The 27683-nt window shown below is 39.1% G+C and overlaps 2 protein-coding genes and 1 long non-coding RNA gene across 30 annotated transcripts in view; 2 read left to right on the top strand and 1 right to left on the bottom strand.

Annotated features, from left to right (window-relative positions):
* Positions 1–21621, bottom strand: part of Baz2b (bromodomain adjacent to zinc finger domain 2B) — a 321551-nt gene extending 299930 nt beyond the window's left edge. For 6 of the 12 annotated variants that reach the window (XM_050122560.1, XM_050122535.1, XM_050122624.1 and 3 more), the window contains exon 1: positions 21499–21621. The gene's annotated coding sequence lies outside the window, so the exon portion shown is untranslated. The remainder of the gene's footprint in view (positions 1–21498) is intronic. The other 6 variants (XM_050122608.1, XM_050122618.1, XM_050122654.1 and 3 more) reach the window with 3 other exon arrangements.
* On the top strand, positions 6043–21492 carry LOC126488930 (uncharacterized). 2 transcript variants are annotated; one of them, XR_007588820.1, is made up of 4 exons: positions 6055–6139; positions 6874–6897; positions 9105–9182; positions 16474–21492. It is a non-coding gene; the product is annotated as an uncharacterized lncRNA (long non-coding RNA). The 2 variants fall into 2 exon arrangements; XR_007588821.1 differs by lacking the exon at positions 6874–6897 and having other exon boundaries at positions 6043–6139.
* Positions 21622–21674: 53 nt separating the features above from the next.
* Marchf7 (membrane associated ring-CH-type finger 7) overlaps positions 21675–27683 on the top strand; it is a 37316-nt gene continuing 31307 nt past the window's right edge. For 8 of the 16 annotated variants that reach the window (XR_007588800.1, XR_007588810.1, XR_007588808.1 and 5 more), the window contains exon 1: positions 21675–21863. The gene's annotated coding sequence lies outside the window, so the exon portion shown is untranslated. The remainder of the gene's footprint in view (positions 21864–27683) is intronic. The other 8 variants (XM_050122707.1, XM_050122741.1, XM_050122715.1 and 5 more) reach the window with 3 other exon arrangements.

Genomic DNA, 27683 nt, shown 5'->3' with positions numbered 1-27683 from the left:
ATTAGAAATGGGCTAGTCCAGGTGCGAGAATTAGCCTATAAGGGCTAGAGTATGGGCCAAGCAGTTCTTTAAATGAATACAGTTTGTGTGTTGTTATTTCGGGCATAAGCTAGCCAAGCGGCCGGGGTGTTGGGGACGCAGCCCCGCCGCTCTTGTTTCAACATATCTTCTTAGAGCTTTGCTGTGACTTAATGCCAAGTAATTAAAACATTTCTACACTAAAGCAAACTTCATTGGAGTAAAGTGCCTATTGGAAGCATTTTACCTTGAGAAGCATAGGTTCCAATCTTCTCAACTACAGAAAAATAAGATGATGTCCTGGGCAGTTAATTTTCTTGATCAAGTTCCATCAACAAGACAGTAATATTCAAAGATAAAGACCATTTTACAACCATCCTAATACAAAATGCACATCAAAGTCACATACCCTAAATTTCAGTTTGTTATCTCCTTGCATATAGCTTCTCAGATACTTTATCCCAATCCCCAGAAAGTTTCTTTCATTGTTTAGCAAAGCATGCTTATAACTTGAAACCAAAAGTACCATTTTATGTTATTTTAAAAGTCCAATTAAAATCCCATAACCAAATTAGTTGTAGATAGTTTTATGAATTCAAAATCATGTGTTGTTCTGGAATGTATCTTAAATGGTGGAAGGCTTACCTTACATGTTCAAGGCTCAAGGTTTGACACCCAGCAATGCAAACAGTAGTGACAGTAAACAAAACATACAAACAACAATATGTATGAAGTTATAACTGATACCACAATCAAAATACAGACATCTCTAAGCCTCTGCCAAATACTTTTCACTGTGCTTTTAGAATCAAGCAATCCCTAACAGCTACCAACTATGGATTTGCTAACATATGTCAAGAACAGCTTATAAACGTAATCATATGGATTATATTGTTGAGAGACTAGCTTCTATCTCCTACGCCTTTCACGTTCATTCTTGTTTAATGTACTACCAGTTCATTCCTCTTATTGCTGAGCATTATTCTATAGTACATTACACACTACGCAGCACAGTATGTGATGTGTGAAGCGTAAAGACATAGTTTGTTTATATATTCAGTCACTGAAGAACATTTGGAGTGTTTCAAGTTCATGACGATTATAAAAGCATTTATATTTAGGCCCCTTTCTAATTTTTAAATATAAGTAATTTATTATTATATATCTTTCCTGGTTCTGATGTTTATACAGAATTTTCCTAGAAAATGAAACTTTCAGAAGAACAATGATTTAAATATAAATACTCTTTTTTTTTTAACATAGTACTGAGAGTTTAATTAAATCCAGGGCCTGATACATGTGAGGCAAACATTTTACCACTAATCTATCCCTGAAGTCCTAATAAATATTTAAATGCCTAAAGTACTTCATGATTATTCAGAAATTAGCATTAAGAAGACAATTATTCGTACTTGTATGGAAAAAGTGAAATGACTGAATAATCATAGTTCCTTTAAACACAGACATATGTCATAACTTACTTAAGAGGAAAATGACAATGTGTCACCATCCCCACTTCCTCCACACACAGTACACAGCCTAACTATTTAAGGCCTCAAATGTGGCCTCAGAAGGTTCAAAGCAGAAATCAACTACATAATAAGGGTTAAGATTTCTGCTTGAGCAAATTTTCATCTCTGGTTTAAGAAAAAAATATTTGCAATAATCATTTCAATAAAATTACTCTCACAATGCTCAATACTATTCTTAAATCTTGGGCCTATTGTTAAGTTATTTGTATGCACACAAAGATAGCACCAAGTGGACTCTGTGAGTTCAAAAAAGTAGAGCCCGTTAGGTTTGAAAGAGAAAAGTATATGGTTTAAGGGAGAAATTGTAAAGGCAAGAATGGGGGTGGTAGATTTAACAAAACATTATATGCATGTCTAGAATTCCTAAACAATAAAAAGGAGAAAAATACAGAAAAGACCCAGGAAGTGGTGGTGGCACATGACTTTAATCCCAGAACTTAGGAGGCAGAGGCAAGCGGGATTTCTGTGAGTTTGAGGCCAGCCTGGTCTACAGAGTGAGTTCCAGGATGGTCAAGGCTGTTACATGGAGAAACCCTGTTTCGAAAAACAAAACAAGCAAACAAACAAAAACCAGAAAAGTGAGAAGTAAAACCTTAGAGATAGGAGACACATTCAGAACAAAAATAAATATAGTTGTGTACCAAAACACTGAAGAGAAATACAAATAAACGGGCTGATTTTGACTGTACTCTAGTCATCAATCCAACCCAAGCAGTTAATAGGTGGAAACAGAACTTCTCTAATTACTAAAATATATGCTGCATGTCATAAGAAGGAATAAGACCAGTTCACCTTTTGCAAGTAGAGACAGATGCACTATGATAAAGATATACCGCTTGTTACTCCCACTCCAAAAGAATGCTATGGAATATGTTATCAATAGACAGCCCCAGGCTTCAGTTCTATAGAAATGTCTGGACTCAAGAAGACAAAAACATAGCCTTGTTATTATGTATTTGTATCAGGATCAGCAATGTCCTTCAATAATATTGCAGTAGAACCACCCAGAGATGACTTTACAAAACCTGTTCCTAGACTGAGGCATAGTTAAAGGTAGCTTGAAAATTGCTAGCGAGGGATAGGAGAGCATAGGAAGAAGAAAAAGGTGAGAACAGCACATCTCCTACTTAAAATGAACCTACTAATCAAAGTAATAACTTGTGAGAAAATCTTATGCTGAAAGTCACCTACTGAAATTAACTAGAATGCTAATTTATTTTGACTACATTTATTTGTTTTAATTATTAATACTTATTTGTTCTTTTGAGACAGGGAGAATTATGAAGTCCAGGCTGACCTCATACTTGCAGCCACCCTCCTGCCTAATTCATGTCATTGCTTCTTTTCAGCACTTATGTATGTAAGCACTCTTTCAAGATTGAGGCACACTAAGAGGAAAACGAGAATCAAATTATGTGATAAGAGTGTTAAGAACTCACCAAGACTTCTGACAACATACATTTCTCAAGAGTTACGGCAGACATGCCATTAGGTTTATGCAGACCACTTTTTTTTTAACCTTTTATAATACAAAAAAAAAAAACCCAATGAAGGTTTTATTACTTAGTTGTATTCACTTCTTTTACTAATGATTACAAATGTGAGATCTGCTTTAAACAAACAAACAAACTCTGACCAGAATCCCATATTGGTTATATGAGGATTTCCTTGCTTATCTATGGCAGTGGATATCATGAAAATTATAGATTTTTTTCTTTTTCAGCTTTTCATAGTGTTCATGCATTTCATGTGTGGCCCAAGATAATTCTTCATTCAGCGTGGTCCAGAGTAGCTGAAAGGATGAACACTCCTATGCTTTTCTTACTTTATTGGTGGCTCCTGTAGTGAATTAACAAAAACTTTGTGTGTTGATAAAATGTTAGTTTTTCATATCAGAAATCCAAAACAAGTTACATGAGCTAAAACCAAGGTGTGACAGTGCTGACTCCTTCTGGAGGCTTCAGGTGAGGATGTGGTCCTTGCTTCTCCCATCTCCTACTGTTTGTACAATCTTAGTACTACCATGCTGCGTCTTCACAAAGGGCACTTTCTCTCCTATTTGCCCTTCCTGAGAACCCCTATGACTACATTCAAGGCTCTCCCAGGTAAGCTAAGATAGCTACCTCATCTTTAATCACACAAAATCTCTTTGACATATAAGATAATAATCTCACATTCTAGAAATTAAGATATGGCTGGGCGGTGGTGGTGCACGCCTTTAATCCCAGCATTTGGGAGGCACAGGCAGGCAGATATCTGTGAGTTCAAGGCCAGCCTGCTCTACTTGAGCTAGTTGCAGGACAGGCTCCAAAAGCTACAGAGAAACCCTGTCTTGAAAAACCAAAAAAGAAAAAAGAAATTAAAACATGGACTTTCCTGGGAGCTATTGTTTAGCCTATTACAGGAGGCAACTCTTCTGCTACCTAAATGCTGACAACCACTTACCATTAATCTCTATAATTTCCTCTTTATTAATACGTCCTATAAATGTAATAATTATGGTATGTAGATTTTTTACTCTGGCTTTTTTAATATCTTATGATGAACCTAAAATTTATCCATATTGTTGCACTTTTCACACAGTTATTTCTTGATACTTGTTGAGGTTTTAGTTCCAGAAACCCTTACTGGAACTCAAAATCTATTACCATATTCTATAAACAACACTGTATTACTTATAATTCCTAATACAGTATAAATGGTATGCAAATAGTTGTTATACTGTATTGTTTGGAGAATAACAGTATGCCTGTTCATATTTACTACTTATGATCTAAATGCATGTTACTGACAGCTGAGATTGCAGCTGTAGAAACACAAGCACGGAAGGGTAACTGTAGCTGACCACGTCACTGAGAACTTCCCACACTTCATTCATTCACCAAGTAAAGTATTTGGAAGAATTTCAATTGCTGAACAAGTGCAAGTGAAACTGCTATGAACATCAATATACATTTCTTTTCATATGAATGTAAAACTACCACTTCTGTTGGGTAAGTATCTAGGAATGAAACTGGGTTGAATGGTCAGTGTTTAGCTTTCTAAAAGAATGCCAAATTGTCTCCTACATTGTTGGATCTTTTATTTATTTACTTATTTGGAGTACATAGTTACTCACTGTGTAAACAAAGGAAAGTATAAGTTGAGAGAAAAAATGAAGAAAATCGTGTTTAGTTGGACAGTACCATCTATCACAAGGATAGGGTGATGAGTTTCCTATTCAAAGGTAGACAGTGGGGATACAGCACAGCAGGTAGAGAATATGCCCAGCATGTACTAAACTATGGCCTGGTTCAATCTCTAGCACCACAGAAACAAGTCATGGAGGTGCACACCTGTTGTCCCAGCACTGGGAAGTACTAACAGGAGGATCAGAAATTCAAGGTCAGTCTCAACTAGACAGCCTGGACTAGATGAGACCCTGTCTAAAAAAAAAAAAAAAAATTCCAAAGATAACAATATGAAGGAGACAGGATAACTCTAGAAATTATGTTATGTTTAGAATAGTAGAGGAACAGTATTTAACATGTGACAATCCAAATTTTCCATGAGATTAATGACTAAAATAATACACTCACAGTGTCACATCCAGTGTCAAACAGGATAGAGTCATATTCAAACACTTTACAGCAGAAGTGTGTGTGGTATGAATAAAGAGAAAGATCTTAGCAGCAAAAAAAAAAAAAAAACCCAGAAAATTAAGATTGACACTGCATCTGCAGTAGGAAAAGTCAGAAGATGACAATATTGAAAACCTAATGCTTTTTAGTTGAAATCCCGGAAGCGGATGTACTCTAGAATCCAGATTTTGGAGCGGAGGCAGGATGGTGGAGATTCCTATGGTTTATATACTGAAGTACAACAGCACATTATCCTGCTCCCAAGAATAAAGCTAAGAGGGGAGCTGAAGGCGGTTCTAGGAGCTCCTACGGCTCCTGGAACAAATCCTATTAAAAAGACATGACTGCATTACACCGTAGTGGTCGTAAACTGGATGACCAGGGAGTCACAGACCTTGTTAATAACGCTCTCTGGACGGTTTATTCCAAAGAACATGGATTAGTTAGTTGTAAGGCCTTTTATCTCAAAGCCTCTCCTGCCCAAATCCATCTCCTTTGTCCAAAAGACTTGGTTTCCATTCCTGTACCAGAGCTTTCAAATATGCTTCTCTCTTGTTCCCTTTCCTTCTCCTCATCCCTCTTCTATCCCTGTATCTCTCTCTCTCACTGTTTCTCTTGAACCCAGGCCTTCAACATAGCAGGCAAATACTCTACCACTGACCTATGTCCTCAGTCTTCAAATATTCTTATTTTCCAACTCTGGTAAATACAATAATTAACTTTTGTCCCCAGTTTCTGGTACAGCGCTTTCAGGATTCTTTGAATTTTGTGGACTTCTTAGTGTGAAATTAGGTGAGGGGGCATTGTTTTGTAATTCATAAACAAACTCTGAGTTTATGCTAATAATGTGACTAGCCTAATAATGGAGGCTTGTTGACAGAGAAATTAAGCATGACTAGAGAGTGGAGACTTTTGGACCTAACTCCAGACCTCTTAGGAGGGGAGAAGAACCAAAGACTGAAGTCACTGGTGAGTGGTCAATATTTAATTAATCATGCCTATATAATAGATCCCCCAATAAACCCCTAAGTATAGGGGTTCAGAAAAGAACTTCCAGGCTGAACACATTAGAGGAGGGAAGATGTGCCTCTAACTCCACAGAAACTGAGGTGCCTGTGCTAAGGATACAGATGCTCCTCTCTTAGCTTTGAAAGCTCTTTGACCAAGTTACAGATATACAAAAGGGTCATGGGAACCTCATGCTTGTATAGGAGACCTGGGACCTGCAGTATGGCTGAAGTGAGTAAATCAGTCTTGGGGGTCCAAGCCATTGACCTGTGTGGTGTGGAGCTAACTCAAGCTAGATCAAATTAGGTTTAACTCTCAACCACATCAGTAGGTGTTAAAAGTATAGAAAACGGCTTTCTTTTGCTAACTTGTAAAAGAGGATATGGAGGACTTCAAAGAAAGGGTCCTCAAGACCCAACAGGACTGATGCACATTTGAACCCACAGAGATGTGGCAGCTTGATCAGGGCTTGCACAGGGCCAACCCAAACAAGAGTCCTAGAGCTAAGGTAATATTACATTTACAAATTAGAACTATCTTTTTATTAGTCAACTCTAGTTTCATATATTTTGTAAAGTTTTCTACAATAATTCTGTACACTCTTTGATGTTTATTATTTAGTATTTTATTTTCCTTATTGCTAATTGAGATATTCTCAGGTTAGCTTGGAAATTATCTTTTGCCTTGGTTTTCAGGTTATCTGGCAGAGGAGTTACAATGTAAGTACTTAAGGTTTTTATTTGTTTCTCATGCTGAGCTCTAACCCAGGAGCTTCTGCAGGGCAAACACCCTAGCACTGATCTATCCTCAGCCTGAGATACAATGCACATGCCATAGCATTAGTCTTTCCTGTTCTATCTTTTAGAGTAGAGTGCTTCACCATCTCTCAACTCCATATTCATGTGTGGAAGTCCTAACGCCCACAACCTCAGAATGTGACTGATTTCAGAGATAACGGCCTTTAAAGGAGGTGGCTAAGTTAAAAAATGTGTTCTCCTCTAAAAATCTGTTAAGACAGGCAAAATACAGACCGATGGGTAACCACACAAGCACACAGCAAGATAGCCACCTACCAAGAGATTGTCTCAGAATGAAATCAACTCTTATGACAGGCTGATCTTAGATTTCTAGCCACCAGGTCTGTTTAGTCTTTCTTAAAGCATTCCTATCCACATAAATACATAAAAACACAATCTGTGGGTTTTAGTGCAATTAGCACATTCTCAAATTCATAAGACTGTCACCACCATCTAGGTGCAGAAAATTTTAATCACCCTGAAAGAAAATCCATACTCAATAGTTAGCATTCTCAATTCATGCTCTTCCTAGTCTCCAACAACCACTACCCTGCTTCCATCTCCATGAATAGATCTATTCTCGATAATGCCTTTTGTTTTTACCTTTTTTCACTTATGATGACATTTTCAAGATTTCTCCAGGTTAGGGCATGTAGCAGAACTTCCATTTTTCTGGCTGAGTTAGACTGTAGTAGCTACTCTGCTCTCACTGGGACCAAATACCGGCACCAGCAACTTTAAAGGCGGGTTTGTTTGGGTTCGTGGTTTAGGGATAGAGTCCACCATGATGGGGTGGGGGGTTGAGGGAAGACATGGCGAAGAAGTTACTTGTGGTTTTGGTAGTGGGAATTTGCTTATATCAGGGCAGATCAGAAGACAAAAAAAGAATGCTCAGTTGGCTTTCTCTTTTTCCCCTTTTCATTCACCTCAGGACCCCAGAAAGCCCATAGCATAGTGCTACCATATTCAGGGTGACTCTTTCCTACTCAGTTAAAATTCCGTGGAAATGGCCTGTAAGACAAACCTAGGAGTGTGTATCCTAGGTGTTTCTAAACCTACTCAAGTTGAAAATGATGATTAAGCACTGCACACAGATATGCTCTATTTTGTTTATTTGTTGATCAATGAACATAGGTTGTTTCTAGAGCTCCTATGAATAATGCTATAAATATTTGTATCTTGGATCCTTTGTGACACACGGTCCATTCTCTTGGATACATGGGCATCTACAGGAATTAAGCTAATGATCCTTTTGGTAATTACAGTTAATCTTTTGAGGAACTGCCTAACTTCCTTCCTAAGCATCTATACCATTTTATATTTCCAACAGTGATGTACTACGGTTCCAACTTTCCATGTTACTGTGAACATTTATCTTTTTTTATTGTCTTACTATATGAAAAAATACCTCATTGTGGTTCTGATCTGCATTTCCCAAATGACTGATATACACTAAAATGTCTACTTAAAGCTTTTATTTAAAGTTGGATTACTTCTCTTTTCATTGTTGAATTGTACAAAGGTTTTGACTAGTTTCCTGGTTTTTTTTGTGTATGTGTGTGTGTACGTGTGTGTGTGTGTGTATGTATGTGTGTGTGTGTTTCAGTTTTGCTATGTAGCTCAGACTGGCCTTAACCTGCCATGAAGACAAGAAGTTGCATAGAAGCACTACTATACCTAGATACGCAGCTCTTTTACTCACTTCAAATTGTGTTTACAGTGTGAGATATGGGATTCAAATTCACTCTTTACATGTCAATTTCTTTCTAGTCTGCATTGTTTAAGAGGTTTTCTTTGCTTACTCTCTTGGCATTCTTGATGAAAAGAAGTCAGTTAGTGTAAATAAAATGTTTATTTTTGTATTCTTGATTTCCATTTCAAGGATCTGTAAGTCTACCTTTATGCCTGTTTTGATTGTTTTTGAGGAGAGGAGAGGGTGATAGGTGTTACAAGAATTCCATCAAGTGACCTCTTCTCATTTTCTATCTTCTTTTAAAATTAGTTTTCTATGGCGGAAGTTGCAGTTGGCCCTGTTTTCTTTGATCAAGACTGACTGTGTAAGAGTTTATCAATTTCAAAAAAAAGTTTTTTTAATCCAAGAATGCCTTCTCTGCTTCTTCTATGTACAGCACTTCTGCAAATATACTGCTTGTTCCTAAACTAGCAAGGTGTAGCACCAACAGGCTGCCAAAGGAAGAGCACAGAAGGTAAGGGTTCTTTGTATACACGCAAAAGCAGTAATAGTGTCAGAGGCAGAGTGACTGTCATCACCCAATTAAACTGAGTTTCTGGGAAAAGGCAAAAGCTTGAATGTGTTAAGCTTAACTGCAAATCTAAGAGAATATTGGCTAAGAAATAGAAACATTTTGAATCGGGAGGAAAAGAAGTAGGATATGTAACCCAGTTCTGAGCTTCACCTTTTGTTTTATGTACAAAGACAATGAAATCTTCAAGCCGTGTCCCTTTTATCATTTTATGTGACCAGAGCTAGGATTTTGGAAGGGTATAACCTAAGGCCATCAGTAAAATTTGTGTTTGAAAACAAGTAAAACTGCAAATTCCACTGCTTTTATAAATTGATTTCTTTAACTGGGTTAGAAGATGAGCCACTGAGAGGATATTTTAAGACTATTTTGTTTCATAGGACCACCATGATCTACATCCCTTAGACCAAGTCCCCATTTTCTAAAGATAGGGCCTCACTTGCCTAGACTAGCAGACTAGTCTAGAATGCCTCTGGAGGGCTGGCATTACAGGTATTTGCAGAGCAGGCTTTTTATATGGGGTCTAGGAATTGAACTCAGATTCTGAGCCATCTCTCCAGCTCCAAAACTCTTCTAATCGAAAGGAATTACCTCTTTTTGTTTAGGAATTTCCATCAGAAAAACTGTTTTTATTTAAATAGTCAAGTTTAATAACAGTTTATTGTAAGGTCTATTAGTGTTTCAGAGTCTTAATTCTGTCTTTTATGACTTACGTTGAGAGAGAGAGAGAGAGAGAGAGAGAGAACACCCAGGCAGCCCTTTAAACCCAGCACTTGGGAAGCAGAGGCAGCCAGATTTCTGTGAATTCAAGGCCAGCCTAGTCTACATAGCCAGACCCAGGACAGCCAGGGCTACACAGAGAAACCTTGTCTCAAAACAATAACAACAAAAGAGTCCAAATAACAACTTAAAGGTCATGCTGTTAAAAAGAAAAGGGAATCTTACGTAAATACATTTATACATAAATTAAATGAGAATATTCATTTTATTAAAGAAATGTAATTGAATTGCTGTTTTAGGGGTTCAGTGGTTAAGAATTCGCACTGCTCTTCTAGTAATGGGTTCCCAGTACCTATACTGGGTTGCTCACAACCACTTGTTACCACAGATCCAGGGGAACCCAACATCTCTGACCCCTGCAGGGACTTGCACTCTATGCACACTGAAGCACAGACATACACGCATACACACAACTACTTAAAAATCAAATCTTTAGCTTGTTGTGGAGCGCACCTTTATAATTCCGGCACTTGGGAGGCAGAGGGAAATGATCTCTACAGAGTGAGTTCCAGAACAGATTCCAAAGCTACGGCATGGTCACTATGGTATCTTAAAAAGCCCATTTTTTAAATAGCTACTCTTTCTCCTCATCATAAAAATATTTTAGTGCCATGCATTTGGGCTCATGCCTTTAATCCCAGAATTTAGAAGGCAGATGCAGGCGGACCTCTGTGAGTTTGAACCCAGCCTGGTCTACAAAGCAAGTTACAGGACAACCAGGACTATTACACAGAGAACCCCTGTCTCAAAAAACCAAACCAAACAAACCATAATTTTTTTTGTTCTTTTGTTTCTCTGTTCTTTAGTAAAAGAAGACTAGGGCATGATAGAACACTTGCTTAGAATGCACAAGGTCTTATATTCAATCCCTGGAATTTAAAAATATTTTACTTTACTAGAAACTACTACTACTTCACCCACTCTAAGAATGTTTAGCTCATGCTAACAAACACTATTATGATAATACTGAAAAATAGTCTCTTTTCACTTCAATATAAAATATTTCATTTAAAATAGTTGCTTCATACATCCAGAATGTTCAACTTTCCATATAACTATTTACACTATACACGATTTCAATAATTCTACAAATCAATGCTTTACTTCTCACTTAACAGTTTTTAGGAATTAAAACCTAAATATTAAGATCTTTTTTCAAAGAACTAATAACTTTAAGTTTTCCAATGGCTATAAAAATTTAAAATAGTAAGTTGAGTGGGGGTGGTGCAGGCCTTTAATCCCAGCACTTGGGAGGCAGAGGCAGGTAGATCTCTGTGAGCTTCAGGCCAGCCTGGTTGGTCTACAGAGTGAGTTCCAGGACTGTTACAAAGAGAAACCCTGCCTCAAAACAAAAACAACAACAAATTTAAAAAAAATGAAACAGTATCTTGAACTAAAGACATTTTAGTAATAAATATTTTACTTCCATTTACAAATAAGTACATATACAATACTATCAGATAATTATCACTTAATTTCCATAAGCAACCAAATTACAAATGTCAACCCGATGAGTTTGATGAGTCCATCAGTATACACTGAATGCCTACTGCCTGCATGGACAACGCTTTGGAAATTCCAGATAACGGAAGTAGCATGTGATGAGAGAACTAGCAAGGCAGGCTGGAGTCAGATATATGCAATATCCTCAAAAAGGGTGATGACATACAACCACAACCACAAGCTTCTCTTGTAAGGCTGACATGCCCTTTCTATTGGATGTTTTTGGATTATACAGCAAATCCGTATCGAAGGTGGCCTAACCACATCAAAGGTACTATTACAAATTAAAAACATCTTGAATTTTCAAATTCTATTCTTTATAGAGAACATAGTAAATTTCAGGGCATAATAGCATTGTGATCAATAATGACCTAGCATCTTTCTTCTTGCTTCATTCCACTTCTCTGAGTTATTTCCCTAACCCTTCTTCTTGCCAAACTTTATACCATATCTACAATGCTACAATAAATTTGATTTCAAACTGGGCAGTGGTGGTGCACACCTATGATTCCAGTATTAGGGAGGCAGAGGCAGGCAGATCTCTGTGAGTTTGAGGCCAGCCTGGTCTACAGAGTGAGTTCCAGGACAGTCAGGGTTGTTACACAGAGAACCTCTGTCTCAAAAAAAAAAAAAAAAAAATTTGATTCATCCAAAATTTCAATGACTTTTAACTCAGAATTCCTAGGATCTTATCTAATATATACCACTTGCTTTTTATTTATTGAAACAGGATTTCATGTAGTTTAAACTCAACCTCTGATCCTTCGGCCTGAACTTCCTGAGTGCTGGCATTAGACTTGTGTCATATGCTTTGCTTAATTTGGTGCTGGGGGACCAAACCCACAGCTTCCTGTACACTAGACACTCAACTAAACTACATCCCGAGCCTATAATATACTGTTTGAAGGGCTTTCTTTTTAGTTTTATAGTCGTGTGTTACATAATGATCTTTCCCAACAGGCTCCATATGTTACAGTGGTATCATAAGATTATACGACCTAGAAATACAATAATGTTTGCCCAACAATAAAATTGCCTAACAATGTTCTTAGAACTTACCCCTACTATGAAATCACATGACTGTACTGATCATAGTTCCTCACTGGAACTATAGAAGTCAACAGTGCTGGGATATTTACATATAGGACATTACAGTGTAAAAAATCAAATATGAAGAACATAAAAATTTTCTAAAACACTGGAGAGGTCAAGTAATAAAAACATGATAGACTTCCAGTTGTTCTTTTGAGTGTGAAATAGATAAGCTATCAATACTATGTCGCACTAAGTAGAAGCCACTTAAGTGGCCCTAAAGAATATCCAATCTGTCAATGAAAAGCATACAGAAGGTGTATATCACAGTATGGAGTCAAATAACATAGTAAAGGATGCACAAAGTTTTAAAATCCCATGTCTCACACTTCACTAACGTAAGCAATTTACTAAAAATTTAAAATATGGAGAAATGGCTCAGTGGTTAAGAGTGCACACTTTTCTTCTAGAGGACCTTGTAGATTCCCAGCACCTACAACAGGTAGCTGACAACAGCCTGTAACCCGACATCACGTCATCCATTATGTCTTACTTCACTCATGTGCATGTGCCCCCACACATACACATACATATATGCTTAATTAAAGATAAGAAATTTAGGACCAGCTAGATGGCTCAGTTGGCAATTGTGTCTGACACCAGGCCTGACAGCCTGAGATCCGTATCCAGGACCTACACTGTGGATGGAGAGAACCAGTCCTGACAGTTGTCCTCTGACCTCCACACATGTACGCACAAAAAAGTAACTTAAACATTATCTATACATTTATTGTAAGTAAAGCAGAAACAATGTTAAGTAGCCTGCCACTGTTCTTTTTAGATAAATGTTCTTTTCAAAAGCTTTGAGAGATCTTGGGACATAGCTCAGTAGTAGAATGTTTTCCTAGCATGTATAATAACTTGGGTACAAACTATAGCACAAGGTAAAATAATAAAAAAGCTTGAGATTTGGAATTAATACTGTATTTCTAGAATATAACCTAGATAGCTATGAAATACAAGTATCATAAAGGAAGTGTTACATATTTATTCTGAAAAGTTTGTATTCTGTCTTTCATAAGTATAAAATTTTAAAAATATTGTGTAATTCTCAAGAACAAAAAGGTAGTGTTAAATATGGAAAAAATAGCAATTATTAAAATATTTAGACTAGAACTTTGGCTTCTGTTTGCAACTGGACTCATATGCACAAATCTACCTACAGGCATACATGTGCATGCCTAAGTTTTAAAAAGTCTTTTAAAATGTTTTTAAGTGTTGCATTTTTAAAAATTATTTATTTATTTATTATTATGTATATAATATTCTGTCTGTGTCTATGCCTGCAGGCCAGAAGAGGGCACCAGACCCATTACAGATGGTTGTGAGCCACCATGTGGTTGCTGGGAATTGAACTCAGGACCTTTGGTAGAGCAAGCAATGCTCTTAACCTCTGAGCCAACTCTCCAGCCCCCATTTTCTTTTTTTTTAATATTTATTTATTTATTTATTTATTTATTTATTTATTTATTATGTATACAATATTATGTCTGTGTGTATGTCTGCAGGCCAGAAGAGGGCACCAGACCCCATTACAGATGGTTGTGAGCCACTATGTGGTTGCTGGGAATTGAACTCAGGACCTTTGGAAGAGCAGGCAATGCTCTTAACCTCTGAGCCATCTCTCCAGCCCCCAAGCCCCCATTTTCTTTCTCCTTCCTTCCTTCCTTCCTTCCTTCCTTCCTTCCTTCCTTCCTTCCTTCCTTCCTTCCTTCCTCCAAGTCTCTTTCGTGTGTCCCATGAACTCACTGTGTAGCCCAGAACACTATGCACTTCTGACTCTTCCACCTCACCTCTAAGTACTGGCATAACAGGTTAGGATTACAGGCATGGATTACCATCGGTCCCAGTTCTACACTGTCCTGGGAACTGAATCATGCTTCAAGTATGTTAGGCAAGTGGTCCACCAAATGAGCTCTATCCCAACCCCTTAAGTATTATTTTCCTTTTAATTATAGAAAAATATCATTCTGTAATGGCTTGCTATTAAAACATTCAGCAAAGAAAACAGTTGAATCATTTTGTTACTAAAGCTTAGTATTTATAAAGTAGTTTGTATTTAAACACTCATTATTTCAATAAAAGTTGGCCATTCAGATCAACCTGCTACCTCTCTTACTATATTTGCACTGCTAAATGAAAATAGTACAGACTGTGTATTATGTACAGTAGAGATTAATTTCTCACAGTTCTGGACGATAGGCCATCTAAGATCTAGATGTCAAGAGGACTAGTATCTGATAGAGACTACACTGTTTCCACAAGGTTCTTTATGTGGCATAAAGTGAAGAGTAATTCTATTCCTTCATGCCACATATCACTGTTGAAGGAGGCCACTTGTTGGTTCCCAGCTGCTCAGCCTCAAAATAACCACACAGAAACTGTATTAATTAAATAACTCATTGGCCTATTAGCTCTAGCTTCTTATTGGCTAATTCTTACATATAAATTTAACCCATCTCCATTAATCTGTGTATCGCCACGTGGCAGTGGCTTCTTAATATAAATATATTAGTCATTACATTTCAACACATAGGAGCTGGCAAGATGGCTGGGTAGCTAATGGTGTATGCCACCAAGCCTGATGACCTAAATTTAGTCCTCAACACCTACATGGTAGGAGAGATCCCGCTCGAGCAAGTTTTCTTCTGACCGCCCCACACATTCCTATAGTCACACACACACACAAAATAAACACATGTAAACAATTTTTAAAATTTTTTAACATATCTTTTATTGTAGTTAGGCTATGTCACTTCCCTAACAAGAGATTCATAAACAATAATAAAAGAGAAATTTTGCCAGTCTGTGGTGATGTGTAACTCTAATCCCAGGACTTGGGAGGCAGAGGCAGGTGAATCTCTGTGAGTCTGAGGACAGCCTTGTCTACACAGTAAAGTTCCAGGAAAGTCAAGGCTACACAGAGAAACCCTGTCTTGAAAAACCAAATAGGCCGGGGTACGCCTTTAATCCAGGGAGGCAGAGGCAGGCAGATCTCTGTGAGTTTGAGGCCAGCCTGGTCTCAAGAGCTAGTGCCAGGCCAGGCTCCAAAGCTACAGAGAAACCCTGTCTCGAAAAACAAAAACAAAAAGAAAGCTACGTAAAAATGGAAAATTCACAGAGAGCCTGGATTCTGTATATTATTGTATTTTCTTTCAACTTTTTGACTGTGAAGGAGCTAAATACAGAGAGACATTTCATTGTGTGGTCTGCTAAGCTAAACCAGCATATATGTTCTAAAGGTATCTTGACTTCAAAATTTGGGTCTAAGGACATGATGCTTTGGAAAAGAGATTCTTCTTTTGTTTCCACAGAAGATGAGACCTGTGAATTGCTTCTAGACCAATATGTTATGATAGACCACACCCTCCTGAAAGGTTGCTGTGCACACCCTCAAAAAATTACTTTGCCCAACTGCTGACTGAGAGGAACCTAGCAAACAGGATACACCATGAAAGACCTGATTAACAGTGCCCCCATACAGCAGGAAGCAGTTTGGAGAGAAATAACTGCACCCATATTCCCAAATATTGTTCATAAATGTTCTTTTACATTTAAAGGGGGATAGGATATAAATATGAATAATTTGCATTGATATGGATTTTGCTTTAGTAATATAAATTTAAGGTTAATTTTGTTATAAGTATTTCTGATCTTGATTAAGGTACTGTGATTGTGTAGTTCATTTAAAATGTAATGTATAACTAGGAAATGTAAGTTGTTAATGAATAATCATCTATAATAGTCAAGTTTGTAGTCCTGTTAGATTTTCTATATGTGCATAGATATATTTCAGATAGGCATTCTTCATATCTTTCAAAGACTGCAGAATATGGCATTTAATGTTTTAATAACTTAGGGCTTTGCATGACAATGAGACATGTCTGCTCCCGGCAGCACCAATCTACTTCAAGAGGAAGATGGGCATTGAAGAGGCTCCTTATGGAGTTGGTTAGCCATTTGGCCAAGAAACTGCTCTTGCCTAGACTGTTGCATAAACTGGACATGAAGAACCCTCAGAGAGAGGACTGTTAAACTTGCCTAAAGGTGAGATGATCCTTCAGGGCTCCTGATTAATGAAAGAGTCTGCATGACATTCTGCAGGATACATATGAGTGACTGAACCATCTTTGAAATTTCCTGCTTCATGGAAATGTCTGCTGGATACTATGGGCATGTAGGCTGAAAATGGATGCCCCAACAGTACAGAATAACTCTGGGTGACTGTCCAGTCAGTGAGATGTCTCTGTCATTTCTAGAGTTTTGGAAGTTGCTTACTTCTTGTTTACTTAATATTATATCCTTCTAGAGTCTTTGATGGAATTGAAGAATAGTTATAGTTTTCCTTTGTTATGATAAAAGATAAAATATATTGTAACTGTAATTCTTGCTTGATAACTGTTTTGTTATATGTAATTTTACTATGTTAAAATGAAAGCCTTTTTTGTTTAAACAGAAAAAGGGGAAATGGTGTGGGAGGTTCTTCTATGTGTTGCTTTCATTGGCCTTTTGATAGGACAGAACTTAGATAGGTGGGGAAAAGAGAACTGAATGCTGAAAGAAGGCAGAGAGAGATGCCATGGAGTTGCCAGAGTCAGACATGCTGAATCTTTCCCGGTAAGCCACGACCTCCTGGTAATACACAGATTAACAGAAATGGGTTGAATTAAGATGTAAGAATTAGCCAACAGGAGGCTAGAGCTAATGGCCAGGTAGTGATTTAATTAATACATATTTCTGTGTGATTATTTCGGGCATAAGCTAGCCAGGTGGCTGGGACGACAAGCAGCCTGCCAGTCCCGGGTATAAGCCAGTTGGGCGGTGGGAAGTGGCCCACTCCTCCTCATTACTACACCAAGTGATGCTAACTTTATTGTGTAGACAAGACTTGAGTACCCAGTTAGACAATCAGCACTCATCCGGTAAATATAAATGCTGTGGTGGAGTTCTGTAGTTGTGGTTAACACCTACACCTGTTAACTGAAAGGGAAGATGGCTCTCAAAACTGCACATGAGCCCTGTCTAATCAGGCTCAGAAGACCTGAGGTTTCCTAGGAACGAGGGAATTCTCCCTCAAGACTGTCAGACTCCTGAATGTAAGTGCCAGCCTGCTTTATAAATTTCCGACTTGTCAGCCACCACAATTGTATTAGCCAACCCTTAAAGTAAATCTCCTGGTAAGTGACAGGTAATGTGTGGTAGACGACTGCCCATGCTTCTCTGGAGAACCTTGACTAATGCATAGACAATACATAAACTAATGGGCATGACTGTTCCATTAAAACTATTTACAGTAACAGCTGGTGGATAAGATCTAGCCTGGATTTTCCCGAACCGTAGTTGTATCATTAATAAAAGATAGCTGCTTTCATTAAGCTCGTTTTAGTTTGAGATTTAAATTTTTAATTAGGTATGGATGTGTGTGTCAGTATGAGGGTTTGTGCATGTGAATTCAGGGCCCTCGAAGGCCCGAGGAGGGTATCAGACACCCTGCAGCTAGAAGTACGGGCAGTTGTGAGACATTGGATGTGGATACTGGGCACTCCAAGCTCTCTTAACCATGGAGTCATCTCTCTGGCTCCACATTCTAGGGTTTAAACACTGCAAAAGGTGTGTCACACATGTAGTGGAAATTGTGCCCCCGAGTTGGAAATCATCCTTGCTAGAACAGACAGTCTGGAACAAGTATGAGTGAATGTGAGTGATCTCTAATGTTTTGGCATTATTTTCACATGTTCTTATGTTTTTATTATTACCTTTGGAGATTAAAATTTTCCTGCCAAAAAAAGCAGAAGTCAATTAAAGGAACGTTTTAGATATTCATTTATTAAATTTTGCATGTTTTCAATAATAGTTGTTAAGGAAAATTAAAAAATTATGAAATATTAAACACAAGAGTTACAATTTTAGGCACAAAAGGAATTCTTTTTTATCAAAGATGTACAAGACTTTCATAACATTTATTGCAAATAGGGATCTTTAATTTAGAAAATGGGACCTACCTATGAGTTTATTTTTATTATTATTTTTGTTAATTTGAGTCAGAGTCTCATAGCCCAGGCTGGCTAGGAACTCTGTAGCCCAGGCTGGCCTTGAACTTGTAATCCTCCTGCCTCCGATTCCTGAGTTCCAGTGCTGGGATTACAGGTGTGCACCACCATGACAGGCACTACCTATAAATTTAAATAGTAGATTGTCAAGTTAGTTGATGACCCCAGATTCCCTTCTCTAGCCTAGGGATTAATAACATTTTCATTTGAGAAGAAACTGGTATCCCCCAAAAAGCACTCATGGTAGAGAAACAGGTTTCTCAAAAGATTAAGATAATCTATAACTGAAAATGATCAATTTGCAAAAAGCTAATAGTAATAATGCCTTATCTTCTCAGCAGTAAAGAACATCTTTATGATTGCTTTTCACATACGGGGGCTTCTACAAAGGTTATATGGTCCAACGATGAAAAGAGAAAAGGTAACTTGAAATGTAACTTCTGAAAGAGAATTCTAAGTAATCCAATATATTGAACAATTAAGCCTAAGGATAAAGGACTGTATGGCCATGGCTAGATTGACATACAAGTCTATAAAGCAGAGGGATGAAGTCAGTAAAAGCCAGTGAGACACTGCCTTGGAGAAGTAAAGAGATGGAAATTAATAAGAACGGTGTTGGCAAGAGTCAACTAATTCAGAATAATTAGAATAAGAGACACTAATTCAGAAAGGAGCCACAGTCAGAGAGGATAGATTATCAAAGACGGGCCAATGGACAAATGAAAGGGGATTGAGTCTAGCTTGTTTAGAAGAGCTCTGATTTCAGATGCTAGCCTATCCAATTGTTTGCTCTGATTATCGTTTGGTAACATACAGACACTATTATATCTACTTAAATCCATAATTTCAAGTGAAACATAAAATGTCTTTAACACAGCAAAATTTCAGTAATTATTTGTTGACAACGATAAATTACTTAAAAATACACAGTAGGGAGTAAATCAATCCCCCCCTCCCCCCAACCATTCTCAAAGAAAAAACGTATGTCAGTGGTTTTTAGATGTTACCTAGCATTAACTACAAACTGGAACCTGGAGCCTGAGCGATGACTCAACAGGTAGAGTCACCTGCTGCCAAGCCTGATGGCCTGAGTTCAATCCCCAGGGCGCACATGGTGGAGGACACCCACACCCAAAAGTCGCTCTCTGACCTCACACATGCTCTCGGTGTGAGTGCCCTCGCCCATACACACACTAAATAAATAAACAAATCTAAACGTTCTTAAACAATTAACATCTGGAATCTCTGTGAAATAGAAATCTGGTACCACACTCACCTCTCATAATAAAATCCTCAGTACTGGGAGGAGACGAAGCCATAATCTGCCAAAACCCATATGCGATCCTTGCCAGATTTAGGGCTTCCAGAGAAAAGTTCCCACTACTAGGTTTGACTACTATAACTCAGGGAAACACAGAACACGCTCAGAAAGATGTTTAGGGATCTATACAATGTTAAGTTCTAGAAAGGTACAGGGGTGGTTTACACAGGTAACTATGAACAATTATGGAATGCTTGCTATGTTCTAAGAATTGATGATGTATCACCTCAGTTAATCCTTTCAACAACACCTTGAAGTTTAGGCAGTATTGTGGATTTAGGTCTCTAATCCACGGGAAGAAGCCCGGATTAAGGAATTCTTAGCAAATTTAAACAATTGCTGAAGATAAAGGTAGTAAGAAGCAGGGCTGAGATTTGAACCCAAGAATTCTGATTCTTAAGGGTGTTACACGGTCGATCAAACCATAATGGAACAATTAATTTTCTTAAAAGGACAAATTAAAAGTAATCTGTATTTAATTATATTCCCTACCAGATACTTTGTCTACATTTCAACACCCTAAAAGGCTGATGCGTGAGTGTCAACAAAAGGCAAACAAAAATCCCCTGAAATTTGTAGTAGCTAAAATTTATTATAGTGATGACCGCAGACCAATGAAACAGGGATGGTTGCCGACTGATACTCCACTTTGTTCGTATGAAATGACAAATCCAAATCCAAATACACACACACACACACATACATACATACATACATATGTGGCATTTCACTTCGTGAAATTTGGATCCAAGGGATTCTTTAAAAGAAAGAAAGAAACAAACAAAAAGCTAAATCAAATCAAACGTCACTCATAAAATTCCGTGTGTTCACCACGCTTCCAAGTTTCAGTAAGAATTTACCGTCAAACAATTGGTGCTTGGGACATCGGTCAAACTCCCCATCATTTGCGGCTTTCCCACACTCCTTCGTATTTATTAGTTCTCATTTACATCTTAGTTTACCACATTGAGAGCGGCTTTGAAAGTTTCCACTCATATACACCAGACTACGTCACAGAATTTCCTCGGTCTTTCTACATAAGTGAATGTTTGCTGCAAAACCTGTAGCTGCGCTCTCAAAGCTTAACAGCCTAATTTTAAGATAGAAGTGACCGTAAAAAATACTAAAAACTTATCGACTCCAAGGAAACTACGAGAAAGGGACTGTCGGAATCAATCAGGAGGCTGTAGATGGAGGGAGCGCTGTCAAACCCTACAAGGTGGGCAGGGACGCGCCAGGGGCGGCTCGAAGGGGAAGTGGGAGAAGGCAAGTGTTTGACTCGATTCCGTCAACTGTCACTGCGCCACTTGCCAAGCGCAAAGAAACAAAATCCACCCACGCAACCAGCCGGGCGGGACCCGGAGCGGCGGGCCTACCGGGGCCCGCGGCGGGCGCGGGAGCGAGGCGAGCACCGTGCCCCTCGCACCCCGGGCGGTGACCAGCCCGCCCGGCCTCCCGCGCCGCTCCCGGCGCCCGCACGCCCGCACGTCGCCGACCAGCCGCGGCCGCTTACCGTGGCGCCTGGCAGCTTCCCCCGATGCGGCCCTCAACGGCTGCCGCAGTCAGAGCACCACCCCGCGGCGGGGCACGTCTAGCCCGCCCGCAGCTCCCGGCTCCCCCGCAACGCCGCCAGTCTCGCGAGAAGCGGGCGGGCGAGAGCGCGCAAGGGGGCGGGGGAGGAGGAAGGGCGGGGCTGCCAACGGCGGCGGCCACTTGTGCGCCGCATCCGGAGGGGTGGCCGCCATTGTGCTTCGTCGCCGACTGCTCTGCTGTCCCCGTGGCCTGAGACCGAGAGCACCGGGAGAGGAGGAGGAGGAGGAGGAGGCCGTGTGGCTGCGGTGAGCCCCACGCTCCCTGCGGTGTGCCAGCTGGAAGAGGGTAAAGAGCGGCGGCAGCGGTGGGGGAGGGGAGCATTGGCGTGCGCTCCCCCCAACCCCCACCCCCCGGGCCCTGGGAGCGGGGGGGAGGGCGGACGGTGCGTGTTCCTCGGGGACCCGCGGCGGCCTATGGCGCCGTGCTGCGGGAGTACGGGATCGCGCTTGGTCACCCCACCTGGAATTTCGGTTGGGGTCGAGCCCCTCGGGGTCGGTGACGGTAGGCCTCTGCGTGGCCCCGCGCCGTGAGTTGGGTGACACTGGCATGTGTAGCAAAAGATGGCTCTTGAGAGCCAAACCGGGGCGAGAGGTGTAAATGACCGACTCTAGACACGCAAGGTGTGAGTAATAAAATGCTCCCTCATCTTGAAACTGCGTCGCGAAGACGAAGAGCGTATACACACACACACACACACACACTCCGAAACCACTACAATGAACACTCCTTTTCCACAAAAATAGATGTTAGTATATGGGAGGGGGGGGGGATTCGTGTGGGTAAATAACACATCCTCAAGACCAGTGTGAAAACAATTTAAAGAGCCGGCCGGCCGGCCTCGGTTCACACACCGTTTTTTGTAGTTTTTAAGTACTCTGTTTAATGTTTTAAATGTCCCTATTTCTTGCTCCCTTCTACTCCTTTTGTATCCAGAATGAAGCTACATAATGTAGGCGAGCATAGAGAGAAATCTCTGATTTACAAACCCAACAGTAGTAGTGTCACTAAGAAGGAAGATTCTTTCTTGGTATTTTCACAAGATAACCAGAAATGGGGTCAGTGTTTCGTTTCCAGCTCCCGTGAGTGGGAAGCAGCCGACATGCTGTGGCCGTGAGGGGGTAGCAGTAGAATCAGAGGCCCTGGTCACTATCATGACCGTGGTTATCTTCAGATTTCTTGGTTGAGATGAGTTCCCTGCTCCTGAGATGTGTTTTTAGTGAGCTGAACTAGTGTGTGGAGCAGTCAGCAAACACTCTACAAGGCATAAAATACTTGCAGTGTGAATTTGTAATGACTGTACACAGAATTTACCACGGGTCTATTACGCTCAGGAAAAACTTAAAATTGGACTTTGTGAGTTGTATCCACATAGGTTCACGTATATATGGGTTTGTTTTGTTTACGTTGTATTTCATGCTGGCATTGAATTTATAATGCTGCCCAGACTGACCTCTAACTTAAGATACTCTTGCCTAAGCTTTCTGGCATTGCTGGCGTGTGCTGTCAGATCCAATACCACTACACAGCTCTAGTTTTGCCCTAAATGGTACACCATTGCCTTTTCCTCCCACACCTATAGATTTTATTCTTTGACAGTCATATATGTATATGTTGGGATTTACTGTCGCCCCCCATCCCCCATTATCTTATTTTCAGTTTCATGGGGTCAGATGTCTTATGCAATGTGGGGTCTCGGGTATACTAAGTAAGCATTTACTCTCTGACCAAACTATAACCCCAAACCCAGATCAGGTGTCTGGAATAAGGAGATTTGTTTTCCTGCGTAACTGCAAAATTTTCCTCTGTTCTACATGAAGGTGTTGGATAATCACCTTATACATAAGCCATCCATAGTATTTATGTAGACAACGCTTAATCAATTCCATATCCATCTCACACACTTCTTTCATCTGTTATATGATAAGGAGTTGTCCACATTTTAATATATTTCAAGAAGGTAATCTTAACTGTGGAAAATGTATCCATTGGTATAAAGCACTGCTTGGTTACTAGATTAGGGTTTCCCTTTGCAACAATGAGCTTGGCTCTCTATCTTTCCACAACTCACAGTTTAGTCATCAGACGGATGTGTAAACAATTGCTGTCTGTACCTTGCTGTAAACACTGCGCAGAAGTGCTGTGGAGGCATAAATGGTACGTGTAGGCTTGGGAAGTGTTGAAGGGAGAAATGCCTGCACTCAGCTAAGGGGTGGCTAGGACCTGCTTGTGGTGATGTGGTTTTAGAAGGTGACAGTGGCTCAAAGGTGAAATGAAGGGAGGTTAGAGGTTGGCATGGAAACTTTCTGTAATACATTAGGAAGTTTAGTGCCCTGTGCTGTGGAATGAATGTTGTATCCAATAAAATTGATCTAAAGAGTATCTTTGTTGGCAGATTGTTTTGTGTGTGTCAGAAACCTGGGAAGACTTATGTAAAATGTATAAGCTTGTATCAAGTCATGTTTTTAAGTAACAAATTAAGTATTAAGTAATGAGCTATTAAACTATTAGATCAACAGTGGGCCAAATTAGATAACAATTTAAGTTGAACAAGTTCCTACTAAAGTTGATGAATCACTGAAAAAGATAATTTTATTTGAGTTTATTTATCTTTTCTGTTTTTGACTAAACTTGTATCATTAGTAAAGTTACTGGGAGTGAACCCAAAAGGACTGAGCAGAAGTGATAAAATTGCTTTATAATTTAAGAGGTGACTGAGATTTGATGTTGTCTGATTTTAATTTTAGTTTTCTACACCGAGATGAACCTTATTGTGGTCAAAGCTGGCCTTACCTGTGACTACTAGATAGGCTAGATAAGTTTGAAAGTCTGGTTTTAAAATCACCTAATCCTTTGCACCCATTTTTCCACAGCTCTAAAAGGAGGGTAGGCTTATAAAAAATGCTGAATGAACAGCAAACCACTTCAAAGAGAATAGGTTGTATCTTTAAGGGCTGTAGTACTGATAGTATCACAGATTTTTTGATGCTGCTGCTAAATTTTTACTTTTTAAAAGTATTTAAGAAAATCTTAAAAATATTAGGAATATCTTAAGTCTGTGATAGCTAAGTATCAAGAGAGATTTTTCTAAAAGGCCCTAGAAGTTTTGTGTGTCAAAGAGCTTCCCTCATTCGGCCATATTTACCTTCCCTGCTCTTAGGTGGTGTTGGTTGATCCTTGGATCTTGCTATTCTGAGTGATTTACGGTATGTTGTTTCAGGATAGCATCTGAAGAATGAAAATAGAAGCTACAAGACCTCTTTAAGATTTTTTTTTAGATCATACAGTATCACTTGAGGACACCTCTGCATTCAAGGGATAGAAAAGTAAAAGTTGGCCATGTTCTGTCCAGTCCCAGAGCACGTGGCATTGCCAACACGTGTTCTTACTGGGACGTGGGAGAAATTTGTAGCTGTATTTTATGATCCACTGAAGATTTAAATCATTTTAAGAATGCACATTCTTTTTTAAAAAAAATACTTATTTATTTATTATGTATACAATATTCTGTGTGTATATCTGCAGGCCAGAAGAGGGCACTACACCTTATTACAGATGGTTGTGAGCCACCATGTGGTTGCTGGGCAATGCTCTTAACCACTGAGCCATCTCTCTCCAGCCCAGAATACACATTCTTTAAAATGCCAAAATTGCAATTGTTTTAAAATAATTAATAGAAGAAATGGTACATAAATAGGTTTGGTCACTCAGTGATAATTTGTTTAACATTGTTGATTGGTATGTGGAAGTTAATTTTTCCTTTTTGTATGCTTAAGAATTTAATAGAAAACTTAAGTCCTAAAAAAGAAAACTTAAGTCCTACACACCCCATGATCTAAACTCTCTTTTGTTTGTGACTATGACCTCATCTTAGTAGTTATAATTTCAGCACTTTCTGTGTATATGGTAAAGGTATAAAGAGCTATTTATATTTTGTGTGTGTTGTGTTTGCATATGTATGTGGGTTCTCAAGCTCATCTGTTTGTGGGTGGAAACCAGAGATGAATATCTGGTATCTTAGTGTCTTCCTCTATCACCTTCCACCTTGTTTTTTGAAATAAAGTCTTTACAGTCTCTAAATGAACTGGAACTCACTGATGATGGGATAGATTGGTTAGCTGTGAGCCCCTGGAATCTTCCTGTCTTTGTTTCACAGCACAGCTGTGCATTACCATATTTTGCTCTATATGTGGGCGCTACAGACCTTCTTTCTGAGCAGAAAACATTTTACCCACTAAGAAATTTCCCTGTCTCTTACTTATTTTTTGACATAAGGTTTTTAGCCTAAACTGGGTTTAAATATTTGAGGATGACCTTGACTTCCTGTTACTCATGCCTCTACTAGATGCTGATATTATAAACTAGGATTGCAGAAAGCCTCAACCACACCCAGTTGTATGCATTTCTGCATGCTAGGCAAGTAAGTATTCTGCCACCTGAGCTATATATCTCTAGCTCTAACCCCCCAATTTAGAAGTCTTCACAGTTAGCAGGAGTTGGGCTGAGATGGGTATTTAGGTTTGTTTATTTTATGTATATGCGTGTATATACGCCTACCAAATGTGTATAGGAGTCCAGTGAGGTCAATGGGGACATCAGATCCTCTGGAACTGAGGGCAGATTGTTAATTGCCATGTTGGTGCTGGAAACCAAACCCAGTCCTCTGTCAAGAGCAGTAAGCAATTTCATTGCAGAGTCATCTCCAGCCCCAAGTGAATTATTCTTAGTTCAAAGATACTGACTGTTAAGATAACTAAGCTTATAGAAGGTTCTTTGCAGAATGGCTTGTGTATAAACCCGAGTCTTAAAATATGTTTATTATATGATAAAGACAAATTTCAGATAATAAAAAAGCCAATGGATTTTCTGAGCTATTTATGTGAAATTTCTAACTCTGGTGGTGTTTTATAATAGCTAGCATTTGTTCAATATGTACAGTGTCATCAAATCTCACAATACACTTTGAAAGTAGTATCGCCATTTTGTAGGTAAAAAGCCTAAGCTTTAGAGATTAAATAATCATACCATTTATAGTGATTTCACATCTTATATTTTATCTTTTTTCTACAAATTGTCTGAAGTTGGCTTGTGCTGAAAATTAGGTAGTGTCAGTTTATTTCCTACAAAACTTCAGTGTCTTGTTATGTAAAGTGGTAGGTGAATTTTACTAGTAAATGTGTTAAATATATTTGTGCTAAGAAATGTACTAAAATACAGGAAAAGACTTAGGTTTGGGAAACAATATCAGTTGATATGGATAGGAGGGATCTTTTTTGTTAGTCTCATAGTGTGGTTTGTGTCTACTATGTTACAGTATGACTTGACAACCTGAATAATGAAAACCATTGTAGCTTGCAGCATAGAGCCACACCTGATGGAGATGTATAATCAACTCCTGAGATGGCTAAGGCCTGACCTATGCTATGATCACGCAATGATTATCAGCTGCCTGCATATGCGTGAACCTATGGGCAGTGCCCACCTGGCAGTTCGGGGTTGGCAACCCATGCCTACTTAAGGGTTGGGAGAGGTTTGCCCTGGGGGAGAGAGAGAAAGTGAATAAAGTCCTGGAATAAACTGCAGTGAGAAGAGCTCCGGTGTGTCGCGTCATCCTTGCTGGACTAGGTGGGATGCCACAAACCATTATTAAGTAAATAGGACAGTCATCTGCAGTATTATGATAGGAGACAAAGCAGAATCAGAACTTGGTCAGGTTTAGTGTGACACAGCTTGTAATTCCACTATGGGGGCTGAGGTAGGAGATCACAGTTGCAAAGCCATTCTGGGTAATTTAGTGTGATCTGTCTCAAAACCAAAAATAGAAGAAAAAAAAATTTCTATATAGCTCTGACTGGCATGGAGCTAACTGTGTAGATGACTTTAACCTTGAAATCAGAAGTCAGCCTGCCTCTGCCTCCTGAGTGCTGGGATTAAAGTCGTGAGCCACCTGTGCTTGACTAAAATCATTTTTTAAATTACAGTTTAAGGCTATATCTCAGTGGTACAGCACTTGCCTGGCATGTGAGAGGCCCCAAGTTTAGTCTCCAATACTACAAAAAAAAAAAAAAAAAAAAGGAAAAGGGAAAAAGGAAAATAACTGCTTCTGGG

The sequence above is a fragment of the Alexandromys fortis genome, unplaced genomic scaffold, assembly GCF_014885135.2.
Source record: "Alexandromys fortis isolate MF-2015 unplaced genomic scaffold, M_Fortis_MF-2015_v1.1 scaffold_8_9099976_23576923, whole genome shotgun sequence".
Taxonomy (NCBI): domain Eukaryota; kingdom Metazoa; phylum Chordata; class Mammalia; order Rodentia; family Cricetidae; genus Alexandromys; species Alexandromys fortis.
This window is presented reverse-complemented; position numbering and strand designations above follow the sequence as displayed.